Source organism: Artibeus jamaicensis, unplaced genomic scaffold (assembly GCF_021234435.1).
Source record: "Artibeus jamaicensis isolate MK-2021 breed Jamaican fruit bat unplaced genomic scaffold, CSHL_Jam_final contig_519, whole genome shotgun sequence".
In the NCBI taxonomy this organism is placed as follows: domain Eukaryota; kingdom Metazoa; phylum Chordata; class Mammalia; order Chiroptera; family Phyllostomidae; genus Artibeus; species Artibeus jamaicensis.
Genome location: NW_026521871.1, coordinates 54705121 through 54723559, shown reverse-complemented (window position 1 = coordinate 54723559; position 18439 = coordinate 54705121). Strand labels below are relative to the sequence as shown.

The window sequence follows — 18439 nt, the reverse complement described above, 5'->3', positions numbered from 1 at the left end:
GGTAGATCGAAATTTAAAAGTTACAAAAACATACGCCCCGTAAAATGGAAAGAAAACAGTGGTAAGCAAAAGGAATGTGGGACACGGTCCACCTCCCCTCTCAGGACCTTGGTTCTTCCCCGCAGAGCGGGATGTTCATCAACAGTCACGAGGCAAAGTCAGCAGGCGGGCCCTACAGACCGTGGCCGCCTGTGTCCTGAACCCCAGCCCCCCACACTCACCTCCCACCCCAGCACGTCGTCCAGGAGCAGTCCAGGCTCCAGGCACCAGACCCCCGGCTGCATGACTCAAACACACTGCCCACCAGGACCCCGGGACCCCCAGGTTTACAAGGGGAAGTGAGGGTATTTTAAAAGCATTTTCCTCAAGAAACACTACAAACACAAAATATACAAAAAAGGACTTTGTTTTCAAAGTGACTTAGGTTATAATAGAAGAAAATGTCAAACACTAGGGCCTGAAATTACCACACTGGGCTATGTTTGCTTAAGATTAAAAATAGTTTCATCTTCCCTTCCCAGGAGCCTTCCCTTTTGGAGGAAAAAACATCACCACATTCAGAGTTCCCAGAGCTTCATGCGTGTGTGAGCAGGCTGAAGCCAGGGCTGCCCGGTACCAGGTTCACGGTCCCCATTCAGGAGATACACAGTAAGCCTCACCATGATGCCATCAGCTGTCTGGTCTTTACCTCCCCACCTAAAGATATAAGTAATTTTCTTGAAGATTTTATTTATTTATTATCAGAGAGAGGGGAAGGGAGGGAGAAAGAGAGAGAAACATCAATGTGTGGTTACCTCTCGTGCACCCCGCCCTGGGGGACCTGGCCTGCAACCCAGGCCATGTGCCCTGACTGGGAATCGAACTAGTGACACTTTGGTTTGCAGGCTGACACTCAATCCACTGAGCCACACCAGCCAGGGCTAAGTAACTTTTTTCTTACCTTCACTGAAACTGAGTTACCATCAAACCCCTTCATTCAGGACATGGGATGGAAGAGGAAGAAAGGGGAGACAGGCTGACACAGCGGGGAGCGGCAGCCTGCCCGTCTGCTGCGTGGCTGACTGACCGGCTGGTGGACAGCAGCGTCATGAATGCACCCTGGAAGTCACGGCATGTCGCAATGAGGCAGCAGGAAAACGTGGGAAGGTGAGCATCCAGACTGCTCAGGAATCAAAACATGGTGCCCTGTTTTTCCACTCAAACTTGACTACCTCAGAGGAAAACTGCTCTGGAGAATTTATGGGCGAGTTATTCCCAGCAATAAGGCACCTGTGGGCGCCCCCCCACCCCCCACCCCTGTTGCTACTTCCCTGAACCAGCCCTCTGGGTCCACCGAAAACTACTCTGGGCTCAGGGCTGTGCGAAAGCAGATCCAAGTGCTGAGCACAAGGAGGGCAGCGAGGGAAGCAAGAGAGTGTCTGGGGGCTCCCTAGTCTAACCTTTAGACTGTGGTTCCCCCGTTCTGAAAAACGTTAACCTTTCCTAAATAGTACTTCCACACCCAAGTTTGATGTCCATGCTCCTTCAACTGAGGGGCAAGGTCTGGAAGGACTGCTGGACCCTGCTGTCCTATAGGTGACACCCCCAGACTCTTGGAGCGCTAGGGAAAGACCACCCCCCCAGGTCACTGCCATCGAAGGCCTTAGCACAGAAGCACTGACCAATCCACTCTCATCTTTCTCCCAGATCAACCGACCTCATGAACAATCAGCCCAACAGAAGGTGGGGCCCGCATCAGTGACCGGCATTCCAAAGTCCTCAGGTAATCCTCCCAACTCCGTATCATGCTGGTTCCTGGTTCAAAGGCTGCCTGGAAAAACCGGGTGGCCTAGGCGGCCCCACCAAGGTGAAGAGTAGCAGGAACTGGGAGCCGTGAGGACCACAGTACAATTAAACCCAGGGAAGACCACTAGGGCCTGAGAGAAGGGCACAAAGCCCTTCAGCAGATGTGCTTACAGTGTCTTCTCGAAACACACTAAGCCACCCATGGACGAAGTGACAGAATGCAGCAGATGTGCTGCAAATCACCTGAGCCCTGGCCGGGTCGCTTGGCTGGTTGGAGTGTCGTCCAGGCAGGCCAAGACTGAGGACTCAACCCCTGGTCAGCACGCATGCCAGAATCAACCGACGTATGCATAAATATGTGGAACAACAGATGGAAGTCTGTCAGCGTCTGTCTCCCCCTCCTCTCTCTCTAGAGTGTGGGCGGGGCAAGAGCAGCCTCCAGTTGAGGACGGTACAGGGGCTGGTGGCAGGTACGTGGGATTCACCGTGCTAGCTGAGTGTACTTGGAAAGTCCCCCAAATAAAATGTTCAAAATTAAAATACAGCAAGTATATAAGTGAAATTTCCAGTAATTAAACATCAAATATATCCAGCTAGCCACTCTTAGGTATTTATCCAGAAAACATGGACAAAAATGTTCTCATCAGTATTATTTACGATGGTCAAAACTGGAACAACGCAAATGCCCATCAACAGGAAAAAGAGCAAACTGGTCTACCCGTATGTGAAACACTGCAGACAGCAGAAAAGAACCGCTGTACAGAGCCACCCAGATGTCAGAGACCTGGTGCTTAGCAAGAAAAGACAAGCCCATGAGAGCGAATTTATACAGCAGTAAAAATGTGGCGGGCTGTACATTTATGATTCATATTTTGCTACATGTAAAGTGTGCTTCAACTTTTTAAAAAATAGTGACGTCAAAAAAGTCAAACACTACTAGTTAAGAGATTCAGTGAAACATCTTTATCTACAAAAGAGCAGATTTTTCAAAGCCTCAAAACTGAGAAAACCCTGCTCTGGCCTGGAGTAATTTGGGCTGGAGCCTGTTCCCTGCCAACACCCAAGGCAAAGCAGGGGCTCACGCTAAGGGCCTCCCCGAGAGCTGCCCACCTGCTCCCCACCTGAGCAGCCGCCCTGGCTGCACTCCTGCCTCCCCCGTATCCTGAGGAGTTCCATTCAGCACGGTGGCACAGGGCTCTGTGCAGCAAAGCCAGTGCTCTCCTCACACCCTGCCTGCTGCTGGTCGCTGACCTCCGCGCCCCCGGGCAGCTCCAGCAGGGTCCACCAGCAGGGTCCACCAGTCTCCCCACCCTTCCTCCCGCACACCCCGCACCTCCCCGACCGGGATTCCTTACATTCTCCTCCTGGAAGGCCAGCCCTCAGGAAACAAGGGGTTCAAAGAAGAAAAGAAAGAGAAAACCTGGTCTACCTCCTTAGACTTAGGCAACCTTGGTTGACATACAGGAAACAAAAATCTGAATCTACTTGGCTTCAAAACTGCTTAAGTATAAAATAAATAAAATATGTGAAATAACTGCACAACAAAAACACCACAGGCACACTAAGTGTTGCAGCCCTGGGGAAAAGCCAGGTGAATCCGGCACATCACATGACACCTCATCCCAGGGGCAGTGCCCGCCCAAAGGACACAGGCCGGTATAATACAAAGGGACAGGCCAGGCGAGAACACAGCCCATTACCCCAGGTCCTCAAGGCAAAAGTGGATCGGGCCGTGGCTCTGTCCCTGAGGTGAGCAGAGTCACCCTCGTACCAGACACAGACTCGGGCTGCCCACCAAATTCTGGAGTGAACGGCAGCGGGCTTGCACACGAGAGAGCTACGTACGCCCGGCCTGCGGCCAGAGCCCAGTCCCACAGGGAAGCAGGCTCTGCCGCCCTCCGCACGCCCACTCCTTCAGCACCTGCCGGGGAGGCAGGCAGCAGCACCGCAGCTGGCACACACCTCCCTGTTCTGTAAGGCGGGTCTCTGTCCCCAGAGCAGGTGAGGCCATGACCACAGCCCACAGCCTTCCTCTACCCACCCTGCCCACATGGCCTGACGGCACGGATATGGGGAAAGACCAGATTCTGGCTAAGTCCTACCCATGTTCCCACATTCTCACTGCTGAGGCTGTGCCCTAAATAGAGAGGCAGGAAATTCCTCTCAAATAGCTTTCAAACACAGAGAAAACTTGTAAAACACAATTACCATAGGACAGGGCTTGAGGCGACCATTTAAGTCATCAGGACTAACACCTCCATTTCACAGATGGGTAAGCCAACGGCTCCCACGGTCCCCAGATGATGAGCGATCAAGCAGGATGAGAGTCCCTCTTAAGATTCAAACAACCTTTTTCCCACCAGAACACCCTGAAAAGGGGAAAAATAAGAGGGTAAAAGTTAAAGAGAGAGGACAACATAAGGGACAATGATGAACGACAGGGAGCTGAGAGTCAGGAGAAGGGACGATGTGAAGGAAGAGGGGGAGGAACTGAGAGGGGCCGGCGTGGTGAACTCGTCCTCGAACTGGGTCAGAGGAGGCAGGCAGGCTTCTCCTCGCCCCGGAGGCTGGGGAGACTGGTTTGACGAGGATGAAGAAGGCAGAGCCGCCACAGGGCTGCTTCCCAGGCTCCACCGCCGTCCGCGGAGGAAGCGCTCTGGGTCGCTGCTCTAAGTGAAGTGTGGAACAAGAAGAGAGCAGCACCTCGGAGGAGAGACCCAACCACGCAGCCCTGCCTGAGGGACCGAACCTGAAGCTGACCAGGCCATCTGCCAACTCACGGGAAACAGGGAAACGGCTGAACTGCACGGAGACACAATTTGCTACATCATACTACGGGAGACTCCACAGGCCCAAGGGCCCGGGTTCTTCAGCAGATAATTGTAGAAAGGGAAACCCCAGATTAAATGATTTAAAAGATACATCAAGAGCCCTGGCTGGTGTAGCTCAGTGGATTGAGCACGGGCCTGCAAACCAGACAATCGCGGTTCGATTCCCAGTCAGGGCACATGCCTGGGTTGCAAGCCAGTTCCCTGCAGGCCACTTCCCAGCAGGGGATGCATGAAAGGCAACCGTACAATGATGTTTCTCTCCCTCTCTCCTTCCCTTCCCCTCTAAAGATAAATAAATAAAATCTTTAAAAAAAAAGATACATCAAGTTTTTAAATGGACAAAACTATACTCCAGTGCTTGCCCTGACTAGTGTGGCTCAGTGGATTGAGTGCTGGCCTGCCAACCAAAGGGTCGCTGGTTCAATTCCCAGTCGGGGCACATGTCTGGGTTGCAGGCCAGTTCCCAGTAAGGGGTATGCGGGAGGTAACCACACACTGATGTTTCTCTCCCCCCATTTCTCTCTCTCTTCCCCTCTCTCTAAAAATAAATAAATAAAAATTTTAAGAAGAACGATATTACAATGCCTATGCTTAAGGACATATTTGGGAGACAAAATCATAAAGAAACATAAGGAAATGGATACAGTAAGACAGGGTGGGGTCACCTTTGGAAGGAAGTGGGGGCTGCAGCAGGGATGGGGCCCATGGAACGACTTCTTCTGGGGGCAGCAAAGCTCCGTCTCTTGACCTTATAATTCACTAAGTTATCCTTTTTTGGGGGGAGGGAGCGTCTTGTTCCCCCTCTTTTTATTTTATACTAGTTTTTTAAAAGTTAAAAAAAATTAATAAGATAAACTAAATACAAAACCAGGCCTGGCAGAGCTTGGAGACTTTGCAAAGCAGCACATGCAGGAAGAGAAACCAGCCAGGAATGGTGAACAGAGAAGGTGGCCACCCCTTGCTGACCTGGGGGCTCAGCGTTAGGAGCCCCGAGGGCTGCTCACCCAGGTCCTGAGCCCTGCAACAGCTCTGCTGATCTTAAGCTGATACTGCAGCCACCAGAACGACTTCTCTATCCATCTCTCAGTGGTTCCCAGGGAGAGAGTAAAGGTGCCTTTTTCTAACTGGGTGTCCCATATCCCAACGTGTCCCCTCCAGTCATCACTCTCTCCACTGTGGATTTTCCGATTCCCACAGCCTGCGGGGCCTTAACTTGCTCCGGTAAAGCACACCATCACTGCCTCCCAGGCACCACCATTGTTCAGCTCTGGGCTGATCCGACCTCACTGCCTCTGTTCTGTTCAGAGGCTGGCTCGCTCTATGCCACTACAATTCCATCATCTCAGGCTGGCCAAAGTCTCTGCACCCACTGCCCATGCCTACCACTTGTCGCCTTGGCAGCATGATGAACTCTAGCCCCCATCCCTCACTCTCCCCTGACGGTGACCCCTTGCCTCCTCCCATCTCCTCCAAGTGACATAGGGATGAACAGAGCAAACCCAGCAAAGTTCCTCTGCTCACCGTGTGAGTTCTCCTCCTACTGTCCTTTCCAAGGTTTACCTTCTCTAATCCCCCTCCTGCAGCTTCCTCGACTATTCCCCAAAGTGGCCCTACATCCTCATTTAAATCATCACCAAACTAAAAGGGTTCCCATGGTCCACTCTGACCAGCCCTGAAACCCCATCTCGCAGGCCCCACCAGAGTCACCTAACGCATGGCATCAGGGACAGAAAATGGCTCCACAGGTCATGGACACATTTGTGTGCACCCCAACTTCAGCCTGGCTTTGAAAATAATCTTGAGGTGCCTGTCAGCTCTCCAAGGCCCTCTCCCCGATTCCTCCCCTCACCTCTGAGAGGCCCGTCCCCCACTCCCTCTTCCAATGAACCAGAGGCGCATTGCCGGGGTCACCTCCCAGGGACCGGGTTTCAGCAGCAGTGCCCTCCGTAGTCACAGGGTAGCCTGTCTTAGAAGGCCGCTTAGAGTCACTATTTCATCTTAAACATTTCCTAGATCAAGTTCCTTTTTCTTTAACTTTCCCAATTATAAATTCATTCAGTGACTGAATGCATGTAAAGTATTTAGAAAAGGGTCTGGCACAAACACCTTGAAATACATAAACAAAATATAAGTAATCCTAACCCAGCCACTCATAACCTCTCCTGGGTAACACTTCTGTGCTTCAGACAACCCACGCGAGCAGACCAGCTGAGGAACGGGGACATCACCGTGTGCACCACTGTGTGCCCTGCTTTCTCACCCCAGATCCAAATCTGAAGTAGAACTGCACAGGCCAACAACAACAAGGTGTCCCAACGACAAAGTGTCCAGAGGGCCTGCAAGAGGAAGGGACCTGCTTCCACAGTGGGGCTGCTTCTGCTCCAGGAGCGCTGGCTCCTATGCAGCGGCCCCTCCACACTGCCCGGTCCAACCTGGGAGCAGCCCGGCAGGCTCTGCTCCCCGCTACCCTCCCAGAGGATGCAGAGCAAGCATCCAGAGCTTCATTTTAAGCTCCCTTCTGGTGGTACCAGGTCATCTTATCTGATAACAGCTCACCCTCGCTGGCCTCCCACAAAAGGTGAGCAGGGACCAGTGCCTTTCACCGTCTGGAAACCACCTGAAGCTTCTCCACTGGGGACCTGCAGCAGCTGCCCCTCAATGCAGAATCAAAAGACACAGTGCCTGCCTTCAAGGGGCCCAGGCGCCAAGGAACAGTTCAGGTTTCCAGGGAGAACACTGCCTTTACAGAGTACAGTTCAGAAGTCCCATATTAAGTTCACTCTATTAACAACGACAAAAAAATCTTAAAATTCCTGTTCCAAAGAGTCCCAGCCCTACAGCTCAGCGGAATTACAGGTTCCAGGAACAGAGCCTGCTGCTGCCCAGGGCTCAGCCGGGAGCTCTCCCTCTCCCCAGGTCTCACGTTAATGCATCTGTTGGCTGCAAAGCTAAACTTATTTTAAGTTACCCAGTCAGGAAGTCATATGGTCACATGAGGAAAAAATAAGTATACATATATCCATGTGAAAACCAAGGACTTTTCACACTGGACAGCCATTGCTGTTAATAACTCAAACAGAAATACACATTTTACAAAAAAGAAAACGCCCAGTCATTCGAGTCACGCGGCAACCTTGCCGGGTGGTCTGTGTTCCTTCCCCCTGCCTCACCGGGGAGCTCGTGAGTGCCAACCTGGGCACGTCAAAGGAACTTCTTCAAAATCTACCCAATGCTGTCTGAGTAACGGAGACCTTCATCCTCAAATGGTTTTAGCTCTTTTCTCACCCTGGCAGGGGCCAGTGCCCCCAAGCACCACCCACCCCAGCACGACGCTGCAGCACCCAAGGCTCCGCAGGCCGGCACAGTCCAGCTGGAGCAGCTTTTCGGGAGGTGCCACTGGGCTCCTGTCTAGGTTTGTTTTCCAGTAAAATACTTGGTACATGTAAAATAACTGATCATGTATGTAATTATAAAGCACAATAAAAAACACCCCCAAACTCATCGCTCAACCTAAGAAATATGTCTAGCCTTTATTAAATATCGAACTCTTGAACTAAACCAGAAAGAAAAAGGACAGGTGTGGTAATGACAAGTAGTAATTACGCAGAGGTGCAGGGCACACTGCTGGGGCAGCTACGGGGAAGATATTCTGTCCCAACGTCACTTAGGCAGAGACATCAGTGTCCTCTTAGTTAAGGCCACATTAGGACAGGAGGGATCTGGGGACTCAGTACCTCTGGTAAGTTCCTTCCTCAGGCCCCAATTTCTTGCTGGGTGCCCTGTTTTCACTGTCCAACCTCAGCACCCTGGGGCCAAAAATCTCGCCTGTCTTGCCAAAAAGAAAGGGTCCTCGGGGGAAGACCGCACCTCTTGGGAAGTTATGACCAAAATCCCACAGAATGGCCAGGCGCCGTCTGAAAGGAAGAGTTCTCCTTTAGCAACTCGATGCTTTCTTGTAACAAGGGCCGGTGTTTGCACTGCGAGCCCAGCACAGCGCCATGTCTTACTGCTTTACTGGATGAAAACAAAATGCCTCTCCCAGTCCTAAAACGCAGGAAAAACATCCCACTCCACTCAGGCCGAAGGATGCAACAGTATAGATTTTTTCCCTTGGATAAAAGACCACGAAAGGCAGGAGGAAGACAAACATCTAGGGCGGTGCCAGTGCCAGCTGCTCCTTTCACAAGACGCTCCCACGGAAGAGACGAAATCGTGCATCCTGAAGCATCACGGAGAGAAAGCAATTTTTACTCATGAGATCAAGGGCTATTCCAGGACTATTCCGAAGTCTACGTCTGTAGGTTCAAGAGGAGCAGCTTTCTCAGCAGCCGCCTGTCCAATCACGGAGACCTCGTCTGGAAAATGCCTCCGCCAGCCCCAGGAGGGCCCGAGCTGGCCCTCTCTGTCCCCTACCACCACGGGCTGACGCATCTGCTCTTCGCAGAAACCGCTGCGGCACAACAGCTGATTCCACATCTGGCTCCCTGGCTGAAGCCAATACCCCCGAAAAAGCAGCAGCTGGTGGTTTCTCTGTCCACTCACGGAACCATAAGTACCTCACACATTTTTCCCCCAGGGACACAGTGGCCTGAGGTCAGGGGAAGAACTGGCTGATTAGTAAGGCAGTCTGATTATCAGGAAGAACAAACCTGTTTTGTCTATAAAAAACTGAGTGCTTCTGGCTTCCTCTACCTGGAGAATCATATTGTAGAGTATTTCACATCTTCAACGAGTTCTGCAGTTGATTAAGGCCAAAATAATACTTCCCAGACTTACTGAGATACAGTGGAAGGCCAAACTAAATTTCAAAAACAAGGAATTAAAGTCCACTTTCATTGGCAGGGGGGAGATCATCAACACCTTCCAGTGCATTAAGAACATAAGAAAGGCTTGGGGGGAGTACCCAGACTCCTGTGACCAGCCACTCCGTGGCCACCCTTGGGGTAACACGCCTGCTTCTCCAAATACGGCCTCAGAGCTGCTGCAAGAGTGAGCTCAGGCCCGCACTGGGGTCCACCAGAACATTTATTGAGACATAACAAAATTGGGGGCAAACAAAGCATGAATTATCCCTCAGAACACTCCTGAGCAGCAGGGCCACGTGTGAGGAAGTGACTGTTTGCACTCCCGGACCTTCAGCACCCAGGAACCACAGTGGAGGCCAGAGCGGGCCTGACACGGAGGCAGAGGGCTGTGCCCGGAGGCACAGCCCACAATGGGTCCCATTCTCCCTGGAAGCTCATGCAGGAGGAGCGAGGGGAGGCCAGGACATTCCTTCACCCCCTCACATGGAAGGAAAGGGCACAGACAGCCTGGAGAACGAGAGGCCTGCAGAAGAATAAAGCGTGAGCAGCCATTTTCCTTTCCAGCTTCGTGAATCAAAAAGAAACCAGAAAAATACGGGAATGGAGACCTAACGTGCCATCTGACTAAGTCAGGTAGATTAAATGGCCTGCACGTGAGTCCGTCCCCCCCCCACCCCCCGTCAGCAATGCCCACCAAAAGGGAAAAAACTCAGGGCTTTGAGAGGACAGGGACACCACAGGCCCCACCAGCTCAGAACTGGCACCGCAAGCAGAACAACAAACTCTTCCTGCTAAGGGTTTCTTTCCATCACCATGGAATCCAGTCACTTTTCAAGTTACTTTTAAAACTCGAGAACGGCCCTGGCTGGTGTAGCTCAGTGGATTGAGCGTGGGCCTGCAAACCAGACAATCGCGGTTCGATTCCCAGTCAGGGCACATGCCAGGGTTGCAGGCAGGTTCCCTGCAGGCCAGTTCCCTGCAGGCCAGTTCCCAGCAGGGGACGCACGAAAAGCAACCATACATTGATGTTTCTCTCCCTCTCTCCTTCCCTTCCCCTCTAAAGATAAATAAATAAAATCTTTAAAAAAAAAACAAAACTGGAGAACATACATCTTCAGACCAGCAAACACGGTGTTTTAAGTCTCTACTGCTGCTGACCTCTCTGACAAATATTGTGATGTTTTCCAGGTAAGCAGAAGCAACAGCTGGCAGCATGAGTCCAGAGAAGGAGAGAGCAAGACAGGAATCCTGTTATCTATTTGTGACTTTAATTAATTCTATTTTTAGATCTTTAATAAAGACCTTCTCTTCTAGTCTCCTCCTATCAAGTTTCTCTACTCAGGCAATTCAATCTCAGCAACACTGCTCAAAAGTCTAAAAAACATAGGACACTTATTGACACAAAGCTGAACAAATGGGCAGAGCAAAGTTCTCCACACTTCTTCATCTTCCACAAGACCCAGAATCCACCCCTGCTCAAGGGCTACTCATGAAGCAGGGCTCCAGGGTTAAAAAATCCAGTAAGCAAGGCTCCCTGAGGTCAGGGTAAATCCAACGCATAGACAGCCTACCAGCAAAGCAGAAGCATACACAGGCGTTCACAGTGATGAGAGATGCACGTTTTGTGGAGGCATTCCACGGTAAAACAAGGGCCCAGAAAATGGATGGTGTCCCAGCTTCTGATTAATAGCCAAATAAAAAGGAAATGCTATTTCAAATTCCATTATTGACTATATCATTTTTCTTGGCAAAAACAGAGAATCAACCCCAGCCCTGGAGAACAAGTGAGCTAAACAAGAGGGGTGTGTTTCTGTCAACTAAGAACTGGTTCAGTTCTGCCACAGACAGCCTCAGGAAGCTTCTTAAATACCCCTGATCAACCCCTGGATTGCCTGGGGGCAAATGCTCCCAGCGCAGTGAGAATTAAAACAGAAATGACCGTATCACCTGCAAAAATGAACATCTTCCAATGCCACCAATCTGTTTCAATACATACATACCAACTATTTGAAAGAACTCTGTAAGAAGCACTTCTTTGTAGATTCCCATACTCCACATATAAACACTCAACATACACAGAAATGAAGAGCAAGTGTCAAAGCAGGGGACCAAGCTGGGCACTGAACACTATTTCCTTGAACAGGACACATCCTTCCAAGGGCTTCACTCCCCCTCATCCTTGAGCTGCCCTCAACCCACACCACCTATACTTAAGAGTCCGGGGGGGGCTGTGACCGCCTCTGGGAGGAGTCGTCTATGGCCACACACCCAACCGCAGGAAGCATCAAGTCTGGGCCTCTCTATGGCTACGGAAACTGCACACCCAAACACGCCACAGAAAAGGGACTAGAGAAACATACACAGTGCTTCAGACTAAAACCCAATACAAACCTGCCTTGCTTAAATAGGTATGCGCCTGTAACGCCACACTGTACTTTTTCAAAAGCTTTATATTTAATGTTATCACAGTAAGAAAGAGACTCTCAAACGCCTTTATGCAGAAAGATGTTAACTGCAACAATACTTATTACAATCAGAGATAGAAACAATTTATATCCAGCTAAGAACTGGGGACATAAAAAACGGTCTATTTATAGGACAATGTTCATGCCATGATGCCAGGAGGGGAAAAGCAGGATAAAAATTAAATCTATACTAGAACCTAAACTTGGTAAAAGTGCTGCCCAGGGGCCACCTCTGGGGACGATCCTAGGGTGGAGAGCCAGGGACTGAGGGAAGGGGTAGAATGAAGATTTCTTTCCCTTGTGTTATGCTTTTGAATTTTTTGAGTTTGTACCATGTGTTGGCATTTCCTATTTAAAGAATAAAACTGGAGGGACAAGAGATTTTTCTTTTTCTTTCTACTTTCATCTTCCACATTTCTTATTTTAAATGTATGTGCTATTTGATACAGCTTTTTCCCCACTATAGTTTTAAAATTCTGTGGTTAATCATTTTGCCAAGTATGTGTTTATTACCCATCATCTTTCTTTTGCGGAAGTATCTCTTTTTAAGGACCTTACATCACCTTCTAGTGCTAGGCCGCTTTAGAAGCCCTATCTTCCTGGAGCACGGAGGCCCTGCGGGAAAAGAGGAAACCAATATTGGTGATGCCCACAACTGAAATGGAATTACAACGCAAGGACCAGCTCCACAGGAAGCAGGGAATGCCCCTGGGTATCCTGCCCACGCCACCAATTAATCACCCTTCTTCATCAAAGTGTGAAAAAGAAAACGAACCTTTTCTATAGAGCCAGTCGAGGGCAAAAAATTACAAACAGTTCCAAAAACATATAATTAATTCAAATGTCTAAAATTTAGACAGTGGTATTTTAAAAAACAATTAGCTCAAGAAGATATAAATGAGAAACAAAGCCTCAACATTATTAAATGCACCCATGATGTGTAGGATAAAAACATTCAGTCATAAAAGTGACTCTTTTATATCAGCTGATTGTTCCCACTAGGATCCCTCTAAAACATAAACATAAATATAAATTAAGTTAACGTACTGCTAAGTTCCATTCAGACGTACTTCGCTCCGACAGCGCTCACAGTACAGACAGCCTCACCAACTCAGAAACCGTCTGTGTATGAGACCGTACCACTGCATCCAATCCATCTTTCCACCCTGGACTCAGAGCAAGGCAAACAAAATGCTTAGCTATCAAACCTAAGAAATAAGAAAATAAACCCTGGCCAGGTAGCTCAGCTGGTTAGAGCAATTGTCCCAATACACCAACGTTAAGGGTTCAGTCCCCAATCAGGGCACATACAAGCATCAATCCATGAATGAATGAATGAATGAATGAACGAACGAACAACAAATCCATATTTTCTCTCTCTCAAATCAATAAGTAATGTCTTTAATTTTTTTAAAAATGAGAAAATAAGAAGCCCTATTTATCAAGGCTAAATGAAGCCAGCCCTCTGGCTGGTATAATTTTGTAAACTACTCTAAAATCCTATTTATAGAAATTGCTATCTGAGCAGTATTACTAATGATCAGAGAGGAGAGGGCCAGTCAAAAGGTAAAGCAGGTTCTGCAACTCATAGGAAAACTGCTTCAAATTAACACCCAAAGGCATGGCCACGCGAAGACCCACAGTAAGTGAGCAGAGTAATCACTTGCACACTGAAAACCACCATCGCCTTACTCCACGCCTGCAGTGTCAACACGGGAAGGGCAGAAAAAGATGGGGCTTTGGAAGCAAGAGCGCAGCAACACTGGCAAAGGTGCAGAAAACACTCTTGAACATGGAGAAGAAAACTTACTCCAAAAAAGGAGGGAGAAAAAAAATTTTAAATGTACTTCTCGATTTGAGACAGAGAAAGGGGGAGGGAGAAAGAGAGAGAGAGAAACACAAATATGAGACAAAAACATCGATCAGCTGCCTCCCATATGCACCCTGACTAGGGATTGAACACACAACCTAGGTTATGTGCCCTGACTGGGAATCGAACCCCCAACCTGCTGGTGTATGGGAGGACACTCCAACCCACTGAGCCACACCAGCCAGGGCAAGGGAGAAACTCTTGACTAACACACAGGACACACCAAAGAACACACTACCTGCGTCCATCCTCACTCTGAGACCCCTTGAGGTTCCATAGTATCTTTCTCTGGTCCCCATCTGAGCCCCTCAAATGTTCACACCAGCAGTTCTTACTTGATATTCTGGATGCCTCCAAGCAGTCACACTCTGCATGGTTCAAATTTAAACAGCACACCTGGGAACCTGGATATTGAACAAACCTCTCATTGCTGACTTTCTCTACAGGCTAGGAAAAAAATCACAAAGCCTCACTTTTATTCTTGCCCACCCACAAAATGGGTCTATCACAACTTGCCACTCCACTAGGCTACTTGTGAGAGCCTCTTATCAAGAAAACTATGACCGAAGTAAACCCAACTCGAAAAGGCAAGTACAGGTAAAAGGGCTCTGATTTGCAACATCATGGGCCACCCTTAGTGTGCCCAACACAGGTCAAGTCCTCCAGCCAATGGCAATTCTTTCAGTGAATGCAGCCTAAATCCCCATCACCCCTGCATGGTTTGGAGTCTCCCCAACTGCAGGCATTTTAAAACACAGTGGTCCCCTACCCCACCCTAGTGAGTCAACAAATCATGCTTTCCTCCATCAGTTCATCCCTTCCTCAGCATTGCTCTCCGCCACCAGACTATCCTCTTCACCTGCACCCTCGTGACACTCAAAACAAGTACTCCTGACTTCTTACCCCGTCCTGCCAAGGGCACAGGCACTGCCCCACTCGGAACTTCCAGGGACTCACCACCAGCCCAGCTCAGCCTTCAGGTCAAATGTCTGTCCTATTTTTCCCCAGGGGACATGTCCTTTGGCTCCCAGCCCATCCTCTCCTTAGTCCTCATGGCCTGTTCTTTCCCTCCTCCACTCTTTTTTGCTCACCCAAGGACAGCACTTTATCTTGCCCACCTGCCACGAAGGCTCAAACCTTCCCCACTTTCCTACGTCTAGGGGCCCTCTTTATTCTGAGTCTCTCAAGTCCTCACCTGAGCTTGCCTGATGCTGCCTTACATCCCACCTTTTTGCTGTCACCCCCTGGCCCTTCCACACAACAGTAGACCGCTGATGACACCAGCACCTCTCGGGTCCCTCACATCTGCTGAGTTGACTCATCCTGGGCCTTCCTTCTCTCTCTCCATTCCCCTTGTTCAGGTCCACTGCCTCCCCACTGAAGCTGTAACCAACTCGCCTCCTGTCCAAGTCTCCACGCTAACACTGGGGCTCACTTCTTAAAGCCAAGAGCTGATCCCACCACAGCTGTGCTCCAAGATCTTCAAGGTTCTCTCTTCCTACATGACTCCAAACTTCTCCATGTGACATCTGGCTCCGATCCAACCAACCTTCCAGAACATACGGAAAAGATGCCCAGTCTTCTACCTCCCACCCCTTGCCTCTACTCACCTTTTTCTTCCAGAGTTGTGACATCCCTGCCACTACTCCCTCACCAATCAAACCATGAACCCTTCTTGCAAGACCAGTGCAAAAGCAGTGCTCCCCTAAAGCCTGCCCTCCCCAACCTGGGACCCAGGCTCCGTGGCCTACTCCATTCTGGTGCCCAGAGTAACCAGCATGCACAAGCCCCAGGAAGGCTCTGAGGAGCCCTGGTTTCTGAGAATGGTCCCTCACAGCATGTTCCTCGAGTTCCACGTGGGTTTCTGATCAGCTTCCCTGTACCATCCTGGCATTCTGCCCGCCACCAGAAACCTGGGCTCAGTCTTCACCAGAGAAGCACCCAACTGAGGCCATTACTAGTGTCAGTTTGTTGCAACACAAATGCAGATGGGTACTGCCAAATATCCAACCTGAGTTCAAATCCCAATTCTGCCACATGATGACAACATTGGGAACATTCCTTCATCTGCGACTCAGTTTCCTCAGCCACTATACAGGATTCTCATAAGCATCAGCAATGGTGCAAGCAGAGCAGAAACACTCCAGGCCTCCAACTGTGGCTGATGCAGGTCCACTGTATTACTGACCTAGACCGCAGGGGAGGGTGGGCTAACTGTGAGAGAAAGAACTCAACGTGCTCTCCTCCACCTCAGTATGCACGCACATCTACTTTCACAGGCCAGTGCACCAGCCCTGGTCAACAAGAAATGTAACGCCCCAAGTTCAAGTGACAAAGTTTTGAACAATCAAATGACTAGCCTCTGCTTACCTAAACAACAATCCCAAAGTGGCCTCAGGGTCCCTCCAAACTCCACCTTTCTCCATGTTTAACAAAGACACCAGCAAACTCCGCAGAGGAGGTGGTTAAAATTCTTGGTTGTGCTTAGGCTTCTGACCTCACATTCCTGACTGCAGGCTCCTCCCCAGACAGCCTGGCACCCCCTCTGCTCCACCTCTTCAGCCTCTTCTCAGCCAGCTCCTCCTCCCTCCTCATCTCTCCTCCACGGGCTGACCTTACAGCCAGGGGTCCTGACTGTAAGTCCCTGGGTACTACCTTTGTGGCCACCAGCAAGATCCTTCTAAACACAGGTTTGGACCAGGCCACTCCACTGATCAAAGGCTTCCCTAGGCTCCTGCACCCTGAATATGGAGTTTGAGCTCCTCAGCACAAGAAAGGCCCAGGTTTCCCAACTGTCAGCTGAAGGACTCTCAGGTGCTATTTTAGGCACTTGTGTACTTGTGTTCCCTGTGCCCAACCTTGCTGGCCCTGCGAGCCCCAGCTCAGGAATTTCCCCTCTCCTCGGGCTCCCAAAGAACCATGTGAGCACACTCAGGGGGCAGACACCTTCAACCACAGGTTCCCTGACCCCCACTCTCCCCCAAACTGTGATCCTTAAGGTCAGGATCAGCCTCTTTAACATGAGTGCTCTGGACCCACCACAGAATTTGGCCAGTAATATGGCCAAGTATTTGTTTAAATGAATGAATGAATGTGCCAAATCAAATTTTCAGAACAGTGAAGACTTGCCCTCCACCTTTCAACAGAGGCACATAACACAAGCTTTCTAACCAGGCATTTGCTGCCTATACAGTACTGCTCACAGTACAGCCATACAGGGCCCCATAGGCTTTGAACATGATCCTGCTGCACGTCCAACTCCCTCTCAAATCTGCAAGAAATGGCTCCTCAGCCTCCTATAAGCATGCAGGCCATAGGGCTCTTATTTCTTGGCTGCAAGGCAAACGAAGTTCAATTCAACTGTTTCATATTTTATCTACAGATTTTTATGCCTCCAAGATTGAATTCTTTCTGAAAATAGAGGCATTCCAAAAGCGTCAAGTCTCTGAACACTAGGCACAAAACGACCTGATAAAGTTACAATATCCCATCCACACCAGACTCCAAAACACCTGGTAGAACATCCAACTCTTTATCTGGACTTATGTCCTATAAACACCAGACACACCGCACAGTCTCGGTTCCACGCCAGGAATCACTTCTACTTGCTTATTTAGGGAAACACCAGGCAGGGCTCTTAAGTTAGAACTCTAGGCTATAAATGTGGTGTCCCAGGATCCTGCTCCCACCAAAGCCAAACTTCATGGTCACTATTAAAACTAACTCTGAAGTCAATTTATATATTAAGATATCTTCAAGCCATATGGATTAAAGCACACATTTTAAGTTAGCAGTTGAGTTTGTATAAAATTAACTTGAAATTTATGGCAGAAGGATTTTAAGCCGAGAGAGCATTTTCTTTGGAGACATTTTCCAAATACACATGCCGGTGAATCTGGTCTTCCAAAATCCAAGTGAAATGTAAAAAGGTAGGCTTCCAAAAAAAAAAGCCCAAGTATGTGTGTTCAGGAGTGGGAGGAAGGTGAGCCCAAGGTTCTGAGCAACTCAGGACCCAGCGGGTGCGGCGCCCTTCCCCGCCTCCTGCGAAGGGTCGACGTCCCATCCTCCGACTTCCGCCCAACTGGACCTCGAGACACTCTTTGGAAGCCCGAAAGGCAGTCCACAGACCGCATATGCTCGAGGCTGACGCGCAGGCCCCGCGTTCCCAGGAGCGCGGACCAGGCTGAGGCCTTGCCCATCGTTGTGGCGTGCTGCCCCGGCCCAGCTACCGAATGCCCCGGGCATTCGCCTTAGGGACCGAGAACAGGGGGGCGGTTCTGCCCAGGCCGCGCCGCCGCCTCACCCGCAAGGACGTCCGTGACTGTGTCCCCGCCCCGGGCCAAACAGCGAGCAGCAGCAGGTGTTCCTCGGGAGGCTCGGCTGGCGACAGGAACGGGGCCCGGGCTGCCAGGCTCAGCGGCGGAGGTCGAGCGGCGCACTCACCGAGCGCCGGCGGGAAGGCCGGGCAGGTGCTCGCTCCTCCTGGCCGCAAGACACCTCCGTCGCCTCTCCCTGGGGACTCGGCGCGAAGGCGCCACCGCCGAGCCCAAGAAGCGCGAGCGCCGCACCGCAGCCTCCGCGCGAGCACGTACCGGGCGGTGAGAGGGCGCCGAGCGCGAGGGCGGGGCGCGCGGCCGGAGCTTAGCAACCGCCTGACACGCGAGTACCGCAGCCAATCCCGCG

General features: G+C 50.3%; 1 protein-coding gene across 3 annotated transcripts in view; it reads right to left on the bottom strand.

Moving 5' to 3' along the window:
* The window catches only part of DAG1 (dystroglycan 1), a 51448-nt gene extending 33009 nt beyond the window's left edge, over positions 1-18439 (bottom strand). Inside the window, exon 1 of one of the 3 annotated variants that reach the window (XM_037128667.2) lies at positions 18349-18439. The gene's annotated coding sequence lies outside the window, so the exon portion shown is untranslated. Of the gene's footprint in view, positions 1-18059; positions 18151-18199; positions 18291-18348 lie in introns of those variants that run through there. The other 2 variants (XM_037128666.2, XM_037128665.2) reach the window with 2 other exon arrangements.